This window comes from Halichoeres trimaculatus, unplaced genomic scaffold (assembly GCF_033239565.1).
Source record: "Halichoeres trimaculatus isolate MK-OKI-2021-1 unplaced genomic scaffold, fHalTri1.1 fHalTri1_scaffold_11, whole genome shotgun sequence".
Classification (NCBI taxonomy): Eukaryota; Metazoa; Chordata; class Actinopteri; order Labriformes; family Labridae; genus Halichoeres; species Halichoeres trimaculatus.
The window spans coordinates 3,991,541-4,015,499 of record NW_027437189.1 but is presented as its reverse complement, the minus strand read 5'-3'; the positions used below and the strand labels follow the sequence as shown (position 1 = coordinate 4,015,499).

Below are 23,959 nucleotides of genomic sequence, written 5' to 3'. Positions count from 1 at the left end.
AACAAATCTCGTAAAATAATATTCATTTATGCTTTATTCCAGCAGGGGGCGTTTAATGTCAGGACATGGAAATGAAAACATGGAGCTGGTTTATGATGTAATGCTCATTTTGTGCCACAAGGTGGAAGAAAACAACAAGAGTCCAGGTCTGACCTCCATGTATGTTTGCATTCTATCTATCTATCCATCTATCTATCTATCTATCTATCTATCTATCTATCTATCTATCTATCTATCTATCTATCTATCTATCTATCTATCTATCTATCTATCTATCTATCTATCTATCTATCTATCTATCTAATCTTGGATATTTTCGTTGAAACAATGTCTGACCTGAGCGTCCTGTGGTTCCATATACCTGGCAGTCCACCTCTGTACTTACCTAAGTCATGTGACCTGCAGCTCCGCTCTTCATCACTATATTTAGTTTGTTTGGTTGCTTGGACAACATTTAAAACACACACTTTGAAAAGGTCCCAACGTCAGCGTTGAATCAGACGTTCAGAGGAAACATTCAGCCTGTAGAAACAGAGGCAGAGATATTCCAATTTGACTTAAGAAAGTCTAAAATATAAGAGAGGCACAGACTGTTTTATTTAAAAAAAAATATGTTGCATCATGGGAATTGTAGGATGGGAACAATATCTTGCTTTATTTCCAACAACAACTCAACAACATCTCAGAAATCTGGTTTGGATCGAGGACTTTGACAACACCAAACTGTGACAAAAATGATGCAAAGATGTTAAAAAGAAAGAGCAAAGTGTCTGCTGTGATAAAGACTGTTTTTTTTTTAATTGATGTCAGAGAAGTAAACAAGTAAACAAAAACAGCTGATGCACATGTTACACATCAGTCCGTCCAGCAGGGTTCGACGTGGACACGCTGAAAGAATCAACCTCAGCTTTGACGTCGAGTGTGACAGAAAACATCCCAGAGCCGCTCCTCTCCTCCCACATGTGTGTTCCTCTCCATACATGTACCAAATAGCTGCAGCACTAAAGGCATCTGAAGCTTGTGTAACACGTCTGCACCCCCACCACACACACACACACACACTCACACACACACTGTATGACCTTCCTTCATGGCAGCTCCCTGCCCATTTTGCTCCCTGTGTTGTAAATTTCCTACTCAGCAGGAACACAACAACAACATGTGGACTTCAGACTCTCCTTAGCGCTCATTAGCTAAAGGCTAACTGAGTATTTACTGTTAATAACATAAAGACTGTTCACAGAGGGAGATCATGAGGGAACTATTAGACCTGACTAATCAATCAGTCGCTCCTTCATGGAGTTATTAGCTCAGCACAGATATCTAAACATGCTGATAAAGTAAGAATTAAAATAAATCTTAATGACTCACTTTGTGCACAAATGTTAGTGTGTAAATATAACTTTGAATGTAAAACACATTTCTGCAGAGCATATGGTTAGACCAGGCTGTTAATAGTTTATTTCTGCTCTAAAGTAAAGTATCTCAGCATGAGTGTTTATGGGACTTCCTGTGTTTTTTGAGCCAGACTTGTTTGACTGGATGAGTTATAAGTTGTAAGAGCTAAGTCTGTTGTTTGGTTTGATGTTTTGGCTTTGTTTTTGATTGGTATGAGGTTTGGTTGGCTGATTTGATGGTCCGATTCTTGGTTGGGTTGACGGCAGGTTGGTTGAGTTTGTTGGGTAAGTTTCTTGGTTGGTCAGGCTGATTTTTAGGAAGATTGTTTGTTAGTGCGTTGGCTAGTTAAGCATTGTTTGTTCATCTGTTTATTGGTTGACTGGTTGGTCTAATTTTGGGTTTGTTGGCCCATTGGTTGGTCAATTTGTTGGTCAAATCTTTTGGTAGTTTGCTAAGTGCCGCCCAATTGTGGCTGCCTGTTGCAGCAGCTCTCTCTTCCTTGTAATTTTTTCGTCTCTTTTTCCTCATCTTTGTGTTTGGAGTGGGTCATTACTTTCTATGGCTCATTTGTTGGTCGTGGACACCAAACTGGTTTTGTCTTCAGTGATATTTTCACTTTTTTTGCTCCTGTGTTTGTCTGGAGATCCTACATGTAACCATGGCTGCATTGTTTACATGTGAAATCAGTTGTTAGCAGTCTGTAGCATGTCAATGCTAACTGGTGCAAGGCCGGATGTTTCCCACAAGAGCTAAGAAGTGACAAAATGGACCTGTCCTTCCATCCATCGTTATTGGGAACGTAAGATCTACCTCCAATAAGATGGACGAGCTAGCCGTGCTAACCCAGCAACAGAGGGAATATCAGAAGACAGAGTAGCATCATGCTATTCACAGACATGGCTAACAGAGCTAACACCAGACACCAACGCCACATTAGAAGAGCTTCACCTGCTGTGAGCAGACAGGATCCAGGAGACAGAGACTGAACAGACTGCTGAAGAAGCTCAGTCCTGGACCCTGTGGAGGTGGAGGCTGGCTGACTGGACAATGATGGACAAGCTGTCAGCATCTATTTTCTTATGGAGCTTTTTGCACTTTCTATACACTTTCTTACTTTTGTTTTCTTGATTGCTGCTGTGACTCGTATTTTCTATTCTATTCTGGTTTGTTAGTTGTACGTTGCGTCGGTTAAGGATTGTTTTGTTAGGTTTTTATTGATGGTTGAGTTTTAACTCTTGGTCCTGGTCAGCTTCAGTAAATCAGAGCTCAGATGTTGCTAAAAAGTCCGTCAGACCAACAACCAAAACCTTATGATCAGTATTGAGTGGACACTAAAGGGACTTGTTTTCATTTTAACATCAGCAGTTGCTGCTTGATGGATAAATTAGTGAAACCTTTCATCTCTTTATTCATCCTGTCTTTCTTTTGATAGTCACATGTATCAATCAATCACTCATAAAAAGGCTATTTCTACACCGTGCTGCCAATCATCTGGTCTAAAGCTAACACTCTTACAGAAAGGCATCAAAGATTATAATAAAGAAGATGTCAATCTTGTTGCTGTTGTCCCATTAGCTTTGTTAGATCACTGGGAGGCCTCATTTTTATTTTTTTGTTGGTTTCATAACCAGCGAAAAACCACCCACAGGAGCTTTAAAAGTCAAGTTGAATTTATTTATAGCACAAAATTACACAGGCTAACCGGTGACACGTTACACATAGTGGCATTCCAAACAATCCCATTAACAAAGAGGCCGAGATCACAGCCACGAGTCAGCGCTTAGAGACTGAGTCACTCACCTGTCAGGTATTTGGGTGTTTTGACGGACGCCTGTTTGAACTCCTCCTCAGTGAGTTTTTTTTTCCAGGTCAGGGACATGTAAGCATACATGAATATGCTTACATAAAGGCTCGTCTGTGTTGAAATGTGTGTGTATACACTGAGTCTGTGTGTGTGTGTTTTACTCTGCAGGGCCTTGACATGAAACAGCTGCTGTGAAAAGCCATGTCCATGTAAAACATGAAAGACCAGGACACACGTAGACACACTAACACATGTGTGAACGAGTTTAGAAAAAAAGTCCGACCTAGTTTTGGGGACTTGGACGTCGCAGCTCCACCTCTGCTGTGATTGGAGGAATCTGCATGTGTGTTTAATGTCCTTTTTCATGCAGCAAACGTCACAAAGAGAGAAAGAGAGACAGTGTGTGTAATAGTTTGATCCCAAACAATCTGAGGTTGATTATCTGAAGGATAAACACAGCCTGATGTGGACAAAGTGTGCTCTCTAACGTTGCATCTGGTTTGAATCAGGTTTTATTTGTTTTTGTTGTTGTTTTGGCCGAGGGGAGCACATTCCTAACTTTTACTGTTACTGTGATAAATTTACATTCTGCCTGTTAAACGTGTGCCTTAGTTTCCAGTGTCAAAACAGTCAGCGCCTCACTGCTGCTGACATTCAACATCATCACCTCAATCAAAAATGGTCAGTTAGTCGGTTAGTTGTCTTTCTGACTCAGCATTTTTAGTCCCTTGTTTCGTGGATTGTTTCATTAAGTCAGTTTGTTGGTTGGTTGGTCAGTTGGTCGATTATTTGGTTGTTAAAAAAAACTGTCCATTGCTTTCTGGTTGGATAATGTAAACAATGGGTTGGTTGGGTTGTACATTCGTCTGTTGTCTGGTCTGTCAGTTTGTTATGGTTGTTTGTTGGTTTGTCAGTTGATTTTTTGTTTTGGTTAAACCTGTAATTGATGGTTTTATTAGTTTGTTGTTTAACTGGTTGGTCAAATTTTAATGGTTAAGTCCTTTGAAATTGACATTGGTTGGTTGGTTGGTTGGTCGTCTGATCAGCTGGTTTGTTGCAGTTTCTGTCAATCCTTTCTGTGTCCAGAAAAGTTGAGGTTCCTGTGTTGAGTCAAATTAAGCCACAGGCTCCACTCCTGGTGCTGGCCGTCTGTCAGTTCCTTTAAGTTTCAGCTTTGTTGCCCAGCAGTTCGTGGTGGTTACGCCGGTAGATCGTGAGTCGGCATCTGTCATGGTCAGAACAACGACTGTATGTAATTGTCTTCGAACCTCTGACCTCTGACTTTCGTTCTTGATTAACTAAAACATTCTTGGCAAATGCTTTCACCTCAAACCTGTAGTTGATGGTTCTATTAGTTTGTTGGTTAATCTGTTGGTCAGATTTTAGTGGTTAAGTTCCTTTAAAATTGGAATTGGTTGGTTGGTTGGTTGGTTGATCAGTTGGTTTGTTGCAGTTTCTATGGATGGTTTGTTGGATGGTTGGTTTGACATTGAAATCTGATTGGTTGGTCTGGTTGAATCATTTTAGTTTCGAGTTTGTTGGATGATTGATAGGTCCTTTGTTCTGTTGGATGGTTGTTTGGTTGTTTTGTTGGATGTTTTTCATTGGTCGGTGGTTTGGTGGTTTGTTGGTGGCTCATTGGTTTGTTGAATGGCTGTTTGGTTGGTTAATAAATTGAACAGTTGGTAGGAAGGTTGGGTTTGTTGGTTTGATGGTGGTTTATTGGACAGTTAGTTGGTTTGTTGGTATGTTGAATGGTTAAATTGACAGTTGTTTTGTTGGACAGTTGGTTGTAGGTTGTTTTTTTGTTTGGTTGGACAGTGGTTTCTTGGATGGTCTATTTGACGGTTGGTTTGTTGGTTGGTATGTTCGATGGCTGTTTGGTGTGTTGGTAAATTGAACAGTTGGTCAGTAGGTTGTTTTTTTAGTTAGACAGTGGTTTGTTTTTTTGGTGGTTTATTGGACAGTTGGTTGGTTTGTTGGTCTTTCATTCAAATTCAGAGTTGATTGGGGGCGCTGTTGGAAGCCAACAATGCAGGTTGCATCTCCTTACTGCTCCTTAGTTTGTGACCACATTTATATCGTTCTATCCTGACAAACTGTATTATATCTATTACTTGTTCTGGCACCTTGAGAGTTCTTTGACCCAGGTAGCAGGAAAAGTTTAGAAATCCAACTCAGGATGACATCTTCTTGGCCAAAGATGGAGTTGACAACAATCGAACCCAACGGACACCTGAGCCATGTGTACTCGTCAGGTCAAAGGAAATCCATCACTATGCAAGCAATGCTCAAAGAGAGACTTTGGGGGAACTTGAGCACAGTGCCTCAGCATTAGCGATAGTTAGATGCTAACGTCGACTCACTCTCAACCATAGTGGCATATGGGTAACCTTTGTGATAACATAGAAAGCCAGATGCCAAGGAACAACATTCAGCTTTTGGGAGAGCTGGATAGAGTGAAGGGGCCCTGACCAAATTAGTTTGTTACCCAGCCGCCCCAGGAACTTCTTCTACCGTTATTGGTCCAGGCTCCCTGCACCTTGGGTTGTTGTTATGGTTGGATGGCTGATTAAATTTCAAGTGTGAAGGTTCGTTTATCAATGAGTTTGCTGGTTTGTTTGTTAGTTAATTGGTCGAACATTTGTTTGGTATGTTTGTGACGATGTTAGCTTTGTTGGTTGATCGTATTTCAGGCAGTTTGCTCTTTGCTTTTTTCCCCTTTTTGGTCATTTTTGTGACTGATTTTGGTTTTCATTGGTGTTTAAAAGTAATGAAATCACTTTACACAATGAAACTGAGATAATAGTAACAATATATCCTGTCAAAACCAATATCTACAGTTTTGTCCTGCAGCTAGCTGAGGTAAAAACTGCATCAAACTGTTTAAAATAAACTACTTCCTGTTGTGTCAAATGTGAAAAAATAAATGAGAAAGGAAGCAGTAAATTGTCTCAGTCATGCAACCTCACGCGGCCCCCATGAATAAGTGAAGTACAGCCCCTGCTGCGTTTAACACTGTGGTTATCTGACCTTCACCTTTAGGGCTGTGTTATTCCCTCAGCACCACGTCTGAGTCTCTCCAATCATGCGCCACCATTCCAGATAAATGTCATTTCGCTCATGTGTCAGACAGCGCAGGCCTCAGCTCTGAGCTCAGCGCTGAGGCCGGGCACAGTCCAGAGACCCTCTCTATCTCCACCTCCTCCACCTCCTCCTCTATTTAACGCTCTGCATTCCTTCCTCTTCTGACACACATGAACATCGTTTCTCTGTCCATGAGCCTGCAGATACAAAACACATGATTCCAGTATGGGGAAAAAGAGGAATGCACTGGTAATTGTGTTGTTTTGCTGCAGTATTTCATTGTTTTGTTGTGCGCAGTGATGACAGCGGGGTTTTATGCCTGAATGGACAGAGAGAGCTGCGAGAGTTTAGTGACCGAGCACTTTCAGAGAGGGCAGTCTCTCCGGGCTTCTATACGTTCCATATAAATCAAAGCTATAGAAATGTATTCATGTTTACCCATCCAGTGAATACTGTCTACACTCTCCATAAAAACAATCTTTTCTCAGTGTTTTTTTTTTTTTTTAAAGGAACAGCTTCATGATATAAGCTGTGGAAAGCACAGGATGAGAGATGAACCACTACAGCTTTTATTTGGAAATGTACTTAAGCCTGAGAGATGGAGTGTGTGATATTCACTGAAGAGTGAGTCATCGGTAAGAGTTAGGAGAAACAAAACATCACTTTTTCATCTCTGCAATGAGAATATTTATGATTCCTAACAGATGAGAGAATGTCCTAACACAACGACCGTTAAGAACCTGAGAGTGACATTAATAATGTGAGGGATCGAGGCTGACGCTGAGAAGAGCTGAGCTTTCAGAATCACATAAAAACTCACGTCCCAACAAAAGTGTTCAAACTAAAGACATGTTAATGTAGGGATGGGAATTGATAAGATTTGATTGATACCAATGCCCTTATCGATTCCTTCTGTGGATATTTTCTGCACAAAAAGTAGCTTCACAGGTTTTCTGTGTCAACATTTTTTGAGTTTGTGAGTAAATGAATATGAAATTGTTCACTGGATCTGGATATCGCAGCACGTAAATAAATCATAATAAGTAAAATTTGCAAGTCAAAAGACATTATATGTCATTGACTCAAGTAGGCCATCTAGTGTTTCAAAGTGGTAATAGCAAAGCTACGAGATGTTTGGAACCTTGCCGTGGTTATGAAACCTGCACGTAACTTTTATTTTATTTTCCTGTTTGTATTTTGACATTCAGAGTTTTCAGTATCGATAACAAAAAGTAAAAGTCTTTCGAAACTGAGTTCATATTTTTCTGATGCGTTTTTTGGATTCATAACCCGAAAAAAAAAAAAACACTGAATGCACACTGAATCCGATGCGTTTATTTTGTATTGTGAAAATTTGCAGTACGAGAAACATGGAATCATCAAGCAATTGATCCTGAGCAGCGGCTGTCAGAATATATGTCAGAAATATGAAAACGTGATGTCGCAAGTAGCCTACAGCATCTCTGAATAGTCAAACTAACCAGGAAACGAGCTGAGTGGATGGAAAAAAAACACCAAAAAAGAAAAAATCAAACGTGTTCCGAAAAAAATTACAGACGAACATTTCAGAGCTAGTGTGCAAACATGATTGAACATGACATAGTTTTTTAACATGCATAAGTTTCAGATGTTGAAACACACTCAGTTTGCAAAGACCTGAACTGTGATGTGTTTCTGTGATGAAAGTCGAAATTGTGGTGTAAAAACAAAGTTTCACTGACATATGCTAACCACTAGCATATCAATGCAATTTTCCATATACGTTAGCATCAAGCTAGTGCTATTTTGTTGTTCTTTTACGAAAGCAATGTACATTTCTTTGTATGTTCATTTCTTAAGTGAAACTTGAAGACTAATGATATCAATGGATTAAAACTTTTAAAAATCGTCTTAAAACCCATTTTTATTCCTTGGCTTTTTTTTTACCTCGGCGCTACTTAACTTAGTTGCCTGGTCTTATTCCCTTTTATTTTCTTTTATTCACTTTTATTTGTTTTTATTTGCTTTTAGTTGTTTTTACAATATTTTCTTTTATTTATCTTTTTTGTCCTTATCTGTTTTTATCATTTTATTTTGATCTATCTGTACAGCACTTTGTTTACAGCTGTGGTTGTTTTTTAAAGTGCTCTATAAATAAAGTTGGTATGGTACAGTATCAATTCTTTACAGAAACTAGTTTTTGGCTCCCATCCCTATGCTAGAGATGATTTTACTCCAGAAGCTGGGGAAATGGAAATGTTCAAAATTTCAGACGACTAGGAAAAGTGGTAAATAATACTGAACACGTCACTGCATGTCACATTAAAAAAAGGAGATATGAACATTCATTTAGAATAAATTCTTAGTAGTTATTTGTTGTGTTAATTCATCTTTGACACCTCTTTAGGCCTTTTCTTTTTATTAGTTTGTCATGCTTGAGGTCCACAAATAGATCTAATACTCTAATTTTAATGTTTATCTTTAATCTTAATTCTTGTACAAGGTCAATTTTGCTGGAGTTAATTATAACGTTTTTCAGGAAACATATAAAACAATGATATTTTTAAACATGCCATTGTTGCTTATTTGTGTTGTAAACTATTTTGAGGAAGTTTCTTCTTCTTTGTGCAAACCTGAAAGTTTTTCCTCAGTTAAGAAGTTTGTTGGGCTTGAAGATCTGAGCTTTTTTTTTTTGCACGTGTATAATTTGGCCGTTTTCCTGAAATGTAAGAGTACAACAAGTTGCTTAATCTGAAACGATCACATTGAATCATTTTGTCTTTAAACAAACACCACAACAAACAAGTCCAATGTTAAACAAATAAACCATTAGATAAAACTGTGCTGAGCTGACGTTGGAAGCTGGAGAGAAAAGTGTGTAAAGAGTAAGTGGGACAGAGGTGAGAGGGTCTGCAGACGGGGACTATCTGTAGGACAAAGGTGGGGGAAGCCAAAGAGTTCAGCGTCAAAGTGGGTGAGACAAACAGATCGATACTGTTTGACCAACTTTGACCTAAAAAACTCAGGGTTCCCTGATCCTTCACACAGAGCAGACGTCATTGCGTTGTTGATTCAGCGCAGGATGCTGACTTCATCCAGCGGGACAAAAACAGAACACCCAGTCCGACTGAGGTTGGGCAGCCTGCTTCGTACACATGGGTGAAATAATGAAATAACGTCCGACCTTTAACCTCTCTTGAAATCTCTCAACAACTATGTCAAATTGTCGCTGCTTTATCCTTGGGTATGTAAAGGTCTCAAGGTAGAGAAGAACTAAAAATACAAGGTAGGGTAAGATAAAAAGGAGTTGAGAAAAGTTAGGACAGGCATGAATCAAGGACAGGAAAGAAGAGGTTGGGTTCAGATAGGATGGAAAGAGAAGAAATCAAGGTAGGGCAAGGGAAGAAGGAGCTAAGGTAGGGTAGAGTGAAAATCACTGAAGGTAGGGTAGGATTAGAGTAGGTAGGTAGTCCTGGTAGGGAAAATCATTGTTGGATAGAGTGGAATGATTTCAGGTAAGACAGGCCAAGAAGATGTCCAAGTAAGATAAGTTAGGGTAAAGAGATCAGGAAATAAGGTAGAGTAGGATGGGCGTGACGAAAATAAGTCCAGGTAGGATAGGAAGAGGGAGAATTCAGGTAGGGTAGGATTAGACACAATAGAGTTGAAAGAAGGTAAGGTAGAAAAGGATGAGCAATTTCTGAAGGAATGCAGGTAGGGTAGCAAGATAAGGAACAAGGTAGGGTATGAAAAGAGAAGTCAGTGTTGGTCAAATGATTGATGAATAAGGGACAAGGTAGGATACAGTGAAAAGCAGATAAGGTCAAGCAAGCTGAGCAAGATAGAAAGGACAAGGTAGGGTAGACTGAGAAGGAGTGAAATGAGTCCAGGTAGGATATGCTGAGAAAGAGTCGAGGTAGAGTTGGAGTAGAGTGGAAAAGAGATGAGGTAGTAGTGAAGAGCAGAATGAGAAGGAATCCAGGTAGGATAGGTTGAAAAAGAAACAAGTAGGGCAGGTAGGGCAGGTAGGGCAGGAAGAGTAAAATGAGGAATAGTCCAGGAAAGGTAAAATGAGAAGGTGTCTTAGCATGGTTGATTGAGAAGGCATCGAGAAGGTAATGGTGAGAAAGAGTTAAGGTAGAGTATGTTAAGAAGAAGTCCCGGTAGGATAGAATGACAGCAGGCCCAGGTAGGGTAGGGTGAGGGGAAACCCTTATAGGGTTAAGAAGAAATAATGGTAAGGTAGCATAGCAGACAAGGATATATAGACAGAGTGGTATGAAGGGGATATGAAGGAATCAAGGTAGGGTATCAAAGAGTCTAGGTAGGGTAAGTTCCAGGTAGGGCAGGATAGGAAATACCCAAAACAGGGCAGAGTGAAAAAGAAACAAGGTAGTAGTGATGAGCAGAATGAGAAGGAATCTAGGAAAGATTGGATGAAAAAGAAACAAGTAGGGCAGGTAGGGCAGGTAGGGCAAGAAGAGTAGAATGAGGAACAGTCCAGGAAGGGTAAAAGGAGAAGGTGTCTTAGCAGGGTTGGTTGAGAAGGAATTGAGTAAGGTTATGATGAGAAAGAGTTAAGGTAGAGCATGTTAAGAAGCAGTCCAGGTAGGATAGAATGGGAGCAGGTAGGGTAGGGTAGGGTGAGGGGAAGAAATATTTGTAGGGTAGGATGAGACAAGGTAGAGTGTAAAGGAGATAGGACTGAGTAGGATGAGGAGGATAAGAGGGAATCAAGGTAGGATATCAAAGAGTCTAGGTAGGGTAAGTTTCAGGTAGGGCAGGATGAGAAAGAGCCAAAATATGGAAAAGTAAAAAAGAGATACGGTAGAGCAGGAAAAGTAGGATGAGAAATAGTCCAGGTAGGGTAGGAGGAGGAGTGAAGGTAGGGTATAAGAAATGGTTCCTGAAAGGTAGGGAAGTCTAGTCAAATGACGATCATCACTTAACTTTGATTATTCGGAAACTCAAGTAAAGCAAATCACGTCTTATCTGTGTGAGTGTAACTTTTATAGCAGCATGTGTGCCGCGATTGAAACATTGGACTCTGGCTCCAGGAGTTTTTATGGTCTCAAAGTTTGCTCGGTTTTGATAAGCTCACTTTGAAGTCGTTCTCAGGGTGCTGAATGACCAAGATCCTCCTGTGTGCAGAGATTTCCACAGACACACAAACATGTTTTCACTCACAGCGTGCATCTTTAACACCCTAAAGTCTGTCACGGATCCTTTCCAAACATAAAATCTGTTTCTCATTGCCTTTTTTTCCTGTGTCTGGCTGTTTTCTTCTTCTAGTTTATCTTTCACTCCTTTGAACTGTTTATTGTCTTACTGCGCCCTATGAGCAGACAGACAGAGACGGCTTGTGGAAGGATACAGGGTCAGATAAATATTGAGGGGAAACCCGTCGCCTCATTGGAAAGAGTCCAACAGAACTCACAGGACCTCTAGATATCTCAACAGCTTAGTCCTAAAATTGGATTTTTAAGAGCAGTTCAAACTCATTACGATGAACAAATGTGTCCTTGTGCAAACTCTGTCTCTTCTCCCTCCTCATTAGCAGAAATAAAGAGCATCCCAATTAAGGACTGTCACATCGCTGTGCCAGAAGCTCCCTCACATGTTGTCAGCTGGAAAGATTTGATAGAAGATGGAGTTGGTGGCAGTAATTAGACAAAGGCGGACTAAAACATATGGAGCCCGTCCAGGTCCAGACACTTGATCACTTCCTGAGTGCAGAGCCAGGAGTTTATCTTTTTCTGGGAGGACTGGAGGTCAGTAGGGAGGGCTGTCACAGAGGAGATAAAAGTATGTGTTTCTTGTTTTTGGTAAGATAAGAAGAATATTTATTCACTTGTATAAAACAGTGATTTGTTGTATGATGGGGGAGTATTTCTCAAAGATAATAGGCTGCGAGTCATCCACGTTCTTGCAAGTCTTGAAACTACAGCTGAAGCATTGAGATATGATGATACTGTCAGTGTTGTGATTTTGACTTCTTAGAGCCAAAAATAGAGGTTTACTTTACTTTTTGCTGGGTTTACACACAACTATCTCTAGGGTTTACAGAGAATGGTCCCAAAAAGAGGAAATATCCAGTGAGCAGCAGTTCTGTGGGTCAAAATGCCTTGTTGATGCCAGAGGTCAGAGGAGAATGGACAGACTGGTTGGAGCTGATAGAAAGACAACAGTAACTCAAATAACCACTGGTTACAACCGAGGTCTGCAGAAGAGCATCTCTGAACACACAACACGTCCAACCTTGAGGCAGATGGGCTACAGCAGCAGAAGACCACACCGGGTGACCCTCCTGTCAGCTAAGAACAGGAAACTGAGGCTACAATTCACACAGCAACACCAAAACTGGACAATAGAAGATTGGAAAAACGTTGCCTGGTCTGATGAGTCTGGATTTCTGCTCCACATTCAGATGGTAGGGTCAGAATTTGGCCTCAACAACATGAAAGCATGGATCCATCCTGTCTTGTATCAACCGTTCAGGCTGCTGCTGCTGGTGTAATGGTGTGGGGGATATTTTCTGGGCTCACTTTGGGCCCCTTAGTACCAACTGAGCATGGTTTAAAGTCCACAGGAAAAAAAGGAATAAAAGAAGAAAAAAAAAGAAAAGAAGTATAAAAAAGAGAAAAAAAGAAAAACAGGGGGGGGGGAAGAAAAAAAGAAAGAAAACAAGGAATAGGAAATAAATTTATTTATAAAATAAATAGGAAATAAATAAAAAAAGGAATAAAGAAGAAAAAATAAAAAAAGAGAAAAAAGGAAAAAAGAGAAAGAAAAAAAGAGAAAAAGAAAAAAGGAAAAAAAGAGAAAAAAAGGGAAAAAAGAAAGAAAAAGGAAAAAGAAAAAAGAGAGAAAAAAGAAAAGAGGAAAATGAAAAAAGAGAAAAAAAGAAAAAAAGAAAAAAAGGAAAAAAAAAGAAAAAAAGACAAAAAAAGACAAAAAAGGGAAAAAGAAAGAAAAAGGAAAAAAGGGAAAAAAAGAAAGAAAAAAAGAAAAAAAAAGTCCACAGCCTACCTGAGTATTGTTGCTGACCATCCCTTTATGAGCACAGTGTACCCATCTTCTGATGGCTACTTCCAGCAGGATAACGCTCCATGTCATAAAGCTGGAATCATCTCAGACTGCTTTCTTCAACATGACAATGAGTTCCCTGTACTCAAATGTCCTCCACAGTCCCCAGATCTCAATCCAATAGAGCACCTTTGGGATGTGGTGGAACGGGAGATTCTCATCATGGATGTTCAGACAATAAATCTGCAGCAACTGTGTGATGCTATCATGTCAATATGGACCAAACTCTCTGAGGAATGTTTCCAGTAGCAAGATTGAGACAAAACCAAGAAGTGTTTCAATCACGAGACTATGAAAAAGACGGTTTTCAGCCTTTTCATTGTTGTGTCTACAAGGGACTTTCACAGAATTTTTCTTGCAGCTAAGGAACGAGAAAACATGAAAACATTTTTCCTCATCCCTGAGGGGAAAATCAGCTTTTTCACTACATTACTGAAACATACTGCACAAACATTGTCCAAAGATGCACTCAGATTTCGCATTTGAGAGATAATACATGAACGAGCAGTCTAGGGGTCACTGCCTTGCTCAAGGGCACCTGCTTTGCTCCATATAAAGGCAAACCCTGGCTCTTACAGTCATTTTTCTGAGGCATATCAGCAGTGTATACAGTGAGCATATCTTTACTGCTCCCTGTGATGACAGGAACGGTCACTGTTGATAAGAAAGTTCAGGGTGCAGGATGTAAATCAGGCAGACGTTGCTTCCTCTAGCTGCTGTGTGGTATCAATGAACGTTTGAAAACCTCATTTAAATTTTATAATCATGTACTTTCTCTTTCTGTAACACACCCAGTCATGACCCCGAGTCATTTCCCATCTTTGCAATTTGAGCAATTAACTTCTTACCTTGCGTAAGACTGTGGGAGGGAAAGGGTAGGATTTCTACAGTTGGTCTGTTTGAAATTGTGCAACTTATCAACAACCATGATGCTCAGGATCAAACTGTATTAAATGTATTCACTTTCAGAGCTGAGAGTGTGAAGAAATCATTGAATATAACAGATTTTTAGTCATACACAGCTAACTGTTTGGAGTTTTCTGACCCCTTATGACCTTTGAATACCCTCTTCTTCCATTTGCAGTCAAAGTAAATTGTTCAAGCTAAATTCATAAATAATAAAATGCCCTCAAAGAAATTCAGTTTCCGTCAAAATCCTCCTATTTCTGGCCTAGAAATGACCCAATTACTGTGCCTGTAGTTCCACAGCTTCCTGGTTTCAACCGGTTGCAGAGCGGTTGCACAGGATTGCATTATGCCTTTTAAACAAATAATTTCCACCCAGGTAATTATTTACTGGAGGCACAACAATGGATGGCAAACAACAAACCAAGCCTGTTGATTCAGTGGTGACTTCGTTGGTATTAGTTTTAATGAGGCCTTGTGTATCCAAATAAATACTACTGTACACTATCACAGGGTATATTTCTGTTCAGTCTGTATGAAGGAAAATTAACTTCACTTTTTGTGCCACTGAGAAGCTACCTTTGTACTTTTAAGCAGCACATAATCTCATCATCCTCTTATATAGTTGTATTATCTGATAGTGTAGAGTCACATATACTCAAAGAGGATATTTATCAACCTATACATCTACCTTTTATGTTTTACTGCCTTTACAACAAGGATGGGACAGTCTACAGGAAGATCAGACTGTAACTGTTAACACTGATGCTAACATACCTTTTTCTTTTTGGTCAATGTTTATTTAACAAATAACAAATTACAGACAATCAGACTGTTCAGGAAGACGTAACGGGGCAAAATAAAAATAAAATAAATTAAGAAAAATAAAGTATACATGTTGAAATAAAATAAAGAAGTACATGTACTTTTCAAGTGAAAACAAATTGTTTAGGCAAAGCAGTGTGTGTTCACTTTTCTTGTTTGTCTTTACTCTTAAGGTGTCTATATCCAAATAGAATTCATTTATAAAAATATGAAAATTAGGTCGGACTTGGAGAACTTCATTTTATGGATATGAAACTTACCCATGAGAATCATTAGATTTACTATGAAGCAAATTTATTTGTCATTGCATTCAAATTTTGAAATCATATCTTTGGGTCTGATTGTTATGTATTGTTAAGTCTTATTATAAACAAATTTCTCCAGGTTCCCCCAAAACACAGATGATGATGGGCTGATGCTAACATATCTGTTTACTTATACATTGGGCTTTTTTAATAGTCTTAAAACTCATGTTAATTATTTATTTAATTATTTTTAATGGAATTATTCATTTTAAACTCTGTCATTATTCAGACATAATGATATTTTAGTGCTTTTATTTATGTTTCCTTTTTTATTAACTTTTTTTTTTTTCATATAAACTAAAACTTATTTTAAACTGTTAAATATATATAAATATATATAAAAATGTATTTTGAGTCACTGCCAAGTATTTTGACTGCATTTTATTTTGAATTAAGGTGTAATGTAAAGAAATGTTGATTTATTTACTGATTTAAGTACATTTATTTAATAAATAAATGTGATTTTTTTGTGTATTGTACCCTTATTTTAACTATTCCAACTCAATAAAGACGATTTTCTGCGTGACTTTAATTATTTTTTAATTCATTTCTTAAATTAGGTGTGGGCACTTCTACTTCCTTCATTAAAAACGTGGTGCTCATTATGGGATACACACCGTACGTGACACAGCTAAACCGCGCGAGCCTCTCCCCCTCGCACGTGCATCTGGGCAGATTCCTCTACAGGCTCTCGTACGCATGCGCGCTGGTTGTAGTGTCATCATCACCATCCCAGAAGTTGTCCAGACCGTGGTACCCGGAGCAGCTCGTGGATCTACGTGGAGCCATCGTGAAGAGCAAGGACATCCCGGACGACGCTCGCTCACACCGAACCGAACCTCAAACGGACGGAGCCGAACCTGAGCAGAACCTCGGTGAGTGGACGTGTGAACGGTGAACCAACCGTCGAGACAAAGAGGCTGCTGCTGCTGAATTAAACAGCTCTTTTTAGATCTGTTTCTATCGGAACTTCACCTCATTAATCTGTTAAACTGTTAATTAGCCGTCTCATCTTCCTCCATAAGCTCCGCTCTTCCTCTCGGCTTGAGCTCATATTTCCTTTTGTTACAACACATGATTGAATTAACGGCTTTTATAGGGCAGTTTTGAACCCACGTAGTTTCATTGGCGCTATTTTTACATTCACATGTGAGGCTGCTGCCTGCCCGCATCCGACCGGCCGGTGCTGCCGCGTTTGACAGCCTGTCGCCCCGGGTCACACAGCGAGTGGGGTCGGCACGCAGCCAGGGCTCGGACAGTGTGGAGGCACGGAGGAGAGAGCAGGAGGCTTTCAGTCAGGGCTCTGATTTCCACTCACTACAGCCAGGGGCGTGAGCATGTTTTCAGACCGGGGTGGCATGAACTCATGAAGCCTCACACAGAAATCAGTATCTGTCTAAACCATCCAGTGAGCTGCCTTAAAGACACCACGAGGACTCTATAAGGGGTCTCAAAATAGTCTCACTGTTTTCTTTTTACCTTTCTATAATCCAGGGTGTAAAATTAGACTATCAGTGCCAAAATTAGCTATTTCAAAATGCTATTTAAATTGTCAAAAAGTGTTGAAATCATCCGCTCTAAACTAATTTGCATCCAAAACAAATGCACTTCTCAGCAAGAGTCACGTTTTTAGAAAAGTAGGTGATGGGGCTCATGGGAAATGGAGTCTTTAACCTGAAAAAGTAGCCAATTACAACAAAAGGTATCACTGCAATCAACGCCAAATGGATGGTCAACACAGCGCCTCCTAGTGGCTTAAATTTGATGTTTACACTGCAAAAAAAAATTATTTAAATTTTTAAAATTTAATTAAGTGTTTTTGTTTTATTTTGGGTAAAAATGTCTTGTTATTCTTGATATGACCCACATTTAACTAGTCAATCTAGAAAAATGTCTTTTTTTTATTTTAAGACAAAAATTAGGTCTGTTTTGCTAGTAGCAAGTAAAAAAACTATCTGCCAATGAAGCAAAAAAATGCTTGAATTTTTCTTTTTTTTTTACTTGTTACAAGCAATTTAGACCATATTTTTGTTTTTAATCAGCTGAAAATAAGATATTTTTCTGGTGAATGCGGCTCATTTTAAGTCCTCTGAAAGTAAGACAAAAACACTTCATAAAATAAATGTTTTTTACAGTGTAGTCGGCTGTTTTGGTTCCTGATCCCCTTCGTTTTCCAAAAAATATCGTTCCATCTAACTTTTTTTAGCTAGCATGGTTATAAAACTTGCATATAAAATCCAAACGCTTAAGTTTAACTTTAATATTCAGTCACAAAAATGAGTGGTAGATCCACTCATGCAGGAAGTAACCAGTACAACCCCACACTGGAGAAGTGTGACAGTGTAATATTTGTTTTGGGGCAGAACCCGTCGTCCGTTGTTAAAATAAAGGAGGTCAAGTCTGAAGTTGTGATGCAACAGACTCCAGATAGTTGATAGCTGACAGATTTTCAGGGTGCACCACTCCTGGCCCCCTTTTCTGGACAAACCGTGCTCGCTAACGCACAGAGGAGAGCAGGAAACCCTCAGCAGCAGCAGCAGCTTTGATTTCCACTTAGTCCAGCAGTGCATGTGACCTCTAATGTGTTATCTACTCTGTAGCGAGCTCAATGAGTTTCACATGCTGGCTCTCTGCGAGGGTCAGAGTCAAGGGCGTTGGTTGACTTTACACTGGAGGGGGAGAAAAAAAGCATAAATCATGGTTTTATTTAAGGGTCTGGGTCTTGTGATTGCTCTTTTATACATGATGTGGACATTTTGCAGCTTGAAGCCCATGTATAAAATGAGACAGAAACTGAGCTAAAGGAGGCGACTCATAACAGCCCTGACGTGTTTTATAACCTGAGACTTTCCCACAGTGTGGGGGAATTCATTTCATGCCTTTATGCAAAACAAAACACAGATGAAAGTATTTTTAGTCAGATCTGTCTGATCACCTTCAGACGTTTCTTTAACTGTCAGGTTGTTTCCCCGACCGCAGGAACCACAGGTTGTATATGTATGAACTCAAACGTCTTGGCCCCCTGCTGTTAGGGGTATTTATGGTACTAAAAAGCTCTGACCTTGTTTTTTTTAACCAGTGAATAATTCATATTAATGAGAATTCAATACTCAAACTGCAAAGTGATGCCTCTTACAGGATGTTGAACATTTTATACCCCATGCTAACAGTCTGACAGACAATATGTACATGATAAAACTCAGTTTCCTCACCCCTACAAAATAAAATGCTCTCAAAGCTGTGTCTACACAGGTCGTCAGAAGTATAATATTCAGAAGTTGTTAAAAATCAAGCATCCCTGTGAATATTGTTTTCTTAAAAAAAACTACAGTTGTTTATATTTTTATTGGTGCCATGGTGCAATACCATATCCCCACCAGACGGTGGCTGTAGCGCATCCTGGAGCTTTTTGCTAACTGTGTTAAATAACAGGAGAAGGTGACTGGATTTGTAAAAGTGGTGAAGTATGAGATTCAGAAACAGAGAAAATTGAAGAGACTGGGTATGGATGTGACATGTAAACTGACGCAGCACTTTTTTCGGAGTTCCTCAGGTCCCAAAATCTCCACAAAACTTGGATTTATAAGTTCAGTTAATGCTCACAGTGAAGTTACTGAGCATTTTTTGCCTGGAGTCTGGGGCTGCATTCACATTTGGGATGTTTCGATCGATATGCCTTTTTTTTTGGGAGGATTGGATAGCATCGGATTTCGTTACGTGATTGGGACCAATCCAGTTTTACGTGTTTTCAGCACCGTCACGCTAAACGGCTGCTGTAAATCAAATCGCGTTGCAAACATGTCTGCTGTGTGGGACTACTTCTTTCTGGAAAGCAATAATTGTAAAAATCAGATTGGATAGGAGGTCAAAAATCTGCATCGGGACCAAGCGGCAACCTCCGGTCTAAGAATATGAGAAAATGCGGAAATGCTAAAATCTGCTGTTTCTCAAGTGTTCGCTTGAGGTTGACTCAGGAAGTAGCGGAAGTCACAAACACACCAAGCCAAAAAAAGCTGTTTTCAAAGCAGAAATTAACATATTTACAGCCTGGTTCAAAAAACTTCTCCCGTCCGTGACGCTAATTTTACTACGGGCACCCACTGTACGGGGTAAATTTTTCTCTAACGCGGCCGTTCAGAGGATATTAAGATCGTGAGCTCCCCCAATAAGAGGCAGCTAAGGGTCACGTTACCGACAGGCGCCCTATGGCTGCACTTGAAGCCCTTGCCACTACCAATATGGCCACTATAGCCGATCTGCTTCGTTTTTCGTTTCAGAAACAGACGGGTGACGTCGGGGAGACTACGTCCATGTTTTATACAGTCTATGATCAGGACATCCACAGTTACATACCGACATTATACGCGTCGTCATTTCCACTTTTTCCTGTTACCATAGCAACAGCATCAACAACAACAGCATCCTGACTCCCTGTACTCAAAAGACCAAGATTCCTTGCAAACAGAACATGCTCAGAAGGGGTGGATGAAAAAATGTAAGTCCCTCATTTTAGTCTTTATTTATAGGCTTGGTTTGCAAACAATCAAAATATCATTGAATCGCAATTTAAATTGAATGGGCACCCCAAAAACTGTATAAACGAATAAAATCAGGAGAAAAGCAAATCAGGGTTATTGCTAATATCCTGAATATGAAAGGTTTGATGACTCCATGTAAACGCTGACAAACAATGACTCCTACTTAAAAGATTGAGTCTCCTGCGTGAAGAAACTGCTTCACGTCTGAGTTCTCTAATCCACAAATGCTGGAGGGGTATGTTCCTACACCACCATCCAAATCTACACCCCTTGGCCCGAGCTCATCGGAAAGATCCCATGCCAGCCGCCTCACTTGGAGCCTCTATTGTCCCAAAAAAGCAGCTTGTTATCTATTAATAAGACCGTGGCCAGAGGGGTATTCTCTGATGGTGATGCACTAAGTGAGTGATTGCTATGACACTTTCCATCTGCAGCGAACAGTCTGATCCACACCAAGACCAGACCTGGGATCAGGCCAACACCTGGGCTGCTCAGGTTTTCCTGTGAGTGGATGAATGGAGATTAACTTCCATTACTTTTAAAGGTTGCAGATATGACACTGTATGGATTTAGCAGTGTATAGATATGACAGCTGAATGGCGATAGTGGAGCAGAGTAGCTGATGTAGCATGTGGACTGGCTTTATGGGTGTTGTCATCTGGACTCTGACCCCTTCTCAGGACTAATGGGTGAATATTTTTCTCTGTGTGTGAGGAAAACTTTACGTAACCGTGTTTCTTTTGTGTTTTGCAGCATCTCATATATAAAGTCAGAGAATATGGTTTTGAAATCAGTCGTATTCTCAGAAACGAGTTCAATGAGGTCGCACTGCATCAAAACGAGTCCAGCTTTTTGTGTCATAGTGCAGTGTTTACGGCTGTGGCCAACCTTTATTGTCATGACTTGTCCGACTCTAACTTTAGACATTTGTGTTGACTTTCTGCTCCTTTGTTTTCTTTATTTAACGGATCTGCTTTAGCTAATTAAGAGGAATTTCAGAAAGGCCTCAAGCTAAGCAGGAGGTACAGCGTAGTATAAGTGCTGTGTGTTTCTGCCCCCCCTCCCCTCGTACTGTCTGTGTGTCAAACAGAAACGTGGTTATGATTAAGAGGGGAAGCCACAAGTAGAACCAGATGCAGGAAGCTCATGGCTGAAGTTCTGGGTCTTGGTCAGGCCTCATTCATTAATTCTTTCTGAGAATATTTCACCATTTCCAGCCATAACTCCGCCTTTATGTGAAGTTTATGACATTGTCAAGCCATAAGAGAAGTTTTAATGATATTTTTAGTGGTCAAGTCTCCAAACCTTCTGGCTGAGCAGCATGCTGAACTAGCTAATTAGCAGAAATCATATTCTAGGAAAGGGATACTGACAAAAAAAACAGCTTCTACTGTTTCTGCAAGTGTCAACAGTTAAGTCAAAACTTGTGAACTCTTAGGCCATAAGAAAGAGGCCAAGCCTTCATACATAGCATCAACATCAATATGATGAGCACAGCCCATCATGAGTAGGGATGGGTACCTTTCACATTTGAAACAATACGGTACCAATGTCCGGTACCTGGGAATCGATACCGGTACTCAACGGTACCAATTTTTGATACTTTTGTGTGTTGATGTGGTAAAAAATATCAATTTGTTTAATAATAGAATATATATTTTCTTCAATTTAACATATCTATTCTTCAATATATAAACTTAGAATGCTGTGTTCATGTCCAGCATGGAAAATCGCCTACTCTTGCACTCCCTCAAAGTCACAAGGATGCATTTAGGTACCTAAACATGGTACCTTTTGACTTTACATGATTCGGTACCCGGTACTTTTGTCAGAATTCAGTTGGTACCTAAAAAAGTACCTGCTTCGGTACCCATCCCTAATAATGAGCACAGAGTTTTCGCTACTTGTTCGTTAACACAACTTTCAAAGTGGGCTCCTCCTTCTTGGCTCAGTGCCAGCTGCAGCACACACCCACTGATGACGGGAACACGCTCACTAGCCCAGCAACCACCTGTAGCATTACATTTCTAAGTAGGAAAGACTCGAGAGCCGTGCACCTGACTTGGCATGTTAGCACAAGCCAATCACAGGTTTTTGACACATACATGGTTAGCAGAAAGCTAGCTTGCGCCGCTTTTTGTCACAAGTGTCTGAAAGCGAGTGAAAGTTGAGCCAAGCTTCACCCTCTCTTAGGAAAAAGCTTCATCTGTTTGGCGTTTCATTTCACTTTGGTTGCATTTTTCTTCCTCTGTGCTATCGTAGCTGCTCTTATTAGCTTTTTTTACTCGCTAATTAACACCCAAAGTCACTTGCACGATTGGCGCACTATGATTGGCTGGCCTAACCATGCTCACTCTCCATCTAGAAACGTCCTGATACAACCAAAACATCAACAACCAGGCTGAGGGCTGAGGAGGGGGTTTGAGGCAGACACAGACACTGACACACACGTTTAGAGGCCCAGAGGAGACGATTGAGCAGGATTACTCCTGTAAGAGTTGACATTTAATTTTTCAGGAAAACCCTGCAGACTTTACTTTTAAGGAAAGCCAAGGGAAGGTTTCCTTAAAGACAATCAGGGGCCGTTTACATGACAACAGTTTTAGGTTGAAAAGTATTGATGCGTTTCGGCCTCGCATTTCCACGGGAATGGCGTTTGAGCCGACCTAAAACGCAAACTTTTAAAAACGGACTCCAGAGTGGAAATTTATTCTGCTTCAGTGGAGATCTACCAAAAGCTGCTTCTGGACAAGGAAGTTATAGCGCCAACTACAGGCCTGGCATGCTTACTACAGCGTTTCTGTGTCTTTTTTACTGTGTTTTCGGATGAAACATTCAGACTCCTCTAGTCAAAATAATTTGTTATTTTCATACTTAAAGTTGTTTCTGGGAGCTCCTGCCCTTCCTCATGCTCATATGGAATACCTGAGGTGGGTAGAGCACAAAGACCTGCTTTTTCCAGCTCTGCCAACCCTGATCCACGCAGATCCTTGAAGTCGCGTCTTTCACATGGTCCAGATCTGAATAAATGCACGTTCAGGAGCTCAGATCCAGCTCTGTTTTTCTCTGAGCGTGTTCTTGTTGTGACCAGGCACATGTTGGAGCAGGTGAGCATGTATGACCGTGCGTGTTATAAGGATTACAGCGGAGTGTGTGAGAGAAGGATGTATGGGGCCACATCATGCTTGTGAGGTTTAAGAGGTCATTAGTGCTAAGCTACCAAGTATGACACGGCCATTTAAGAGGGGAGAACAATTAATGCACAGTGATAGGACTCAAACTGCGGTGCGGCTGGAGAAGTGTGAAAACAGGTGTTGTTTCCTGCTCCATAATCTCTCCTCGTGTAGAAAAGTGGAGGAGGGAAAGAATTTCACACAGTCATGATGACACCGTAAAGAGGCGCTCATTCATGAAGTGAGAGGACATTTCCTTTCCTGACTCCCTCCTTCCTTCCTTCCTTCCTAGGAGCTGCTGTATCCTCTCTGTTGGGACATTTGGAAGAGGCTTGACAGACACAGACGAATCATCTTTAGTCACTGTTGTGCCAGTAATTATCCTGGAGCTGAACCCTCTTATAGTTGGATTAGTCCGTTAATCCAATAAATCAGTTCAGTAAACTACAGCGTACGGCTCGGCCACATTTATCATTGTTGTTAAACTTGAATCAGTTCAGCTTCTAAAGCCGAATCCCTCGTCTAAAACACGGACACTCAGCCTCAAACGTTACATACATCTGAACTTATTCACCCTGGAGGATTAAAGGGTTGAATTTAAACACAGTGTCAAAGTATGTGAAGTCAGCTGGAGCTCTGTAAACATACATATTGCAATCATGTTAAGTAATGGGAGAATGGTGTAATTTATGAGCTTAAAGTAACGGATTAATGGCTGGATTAATTGGTTTATGTTTAGAATAGAGGAAAAACAACAGATAAATAAAAAGATTAGTTTATTTATATAGTATATTTAGTCAAAAAAGGCAATTAAAAAAAGGTTTTTGAAATGCATTGAAAAAATATTTAGAAAAGAAA

General features: G+C 40.1%; 1 protein-coding gene across 1 annotated transcript in view; it reads left to right on the top strand.

Moving 5' to 3' along the window:
* Positions 1–16,061: 16,061 nt before the first annotated feature.
* The window catches only part of LOC141798940 (monocarboxylate transporter 1-like), a 39,704-nt gene continuing 31,806 nt past the window's right edge, over positions 16,062–23,959 (top strand). The window contains exon 1 of the mRNA XM_074680914.1: positions 16,062–16,265. The gene's annotated coding sequence lies outside the window, so the exon portion shown is untranslated. The remainder of the gene's footprint in view (positions 16,266–23,959) is intronic.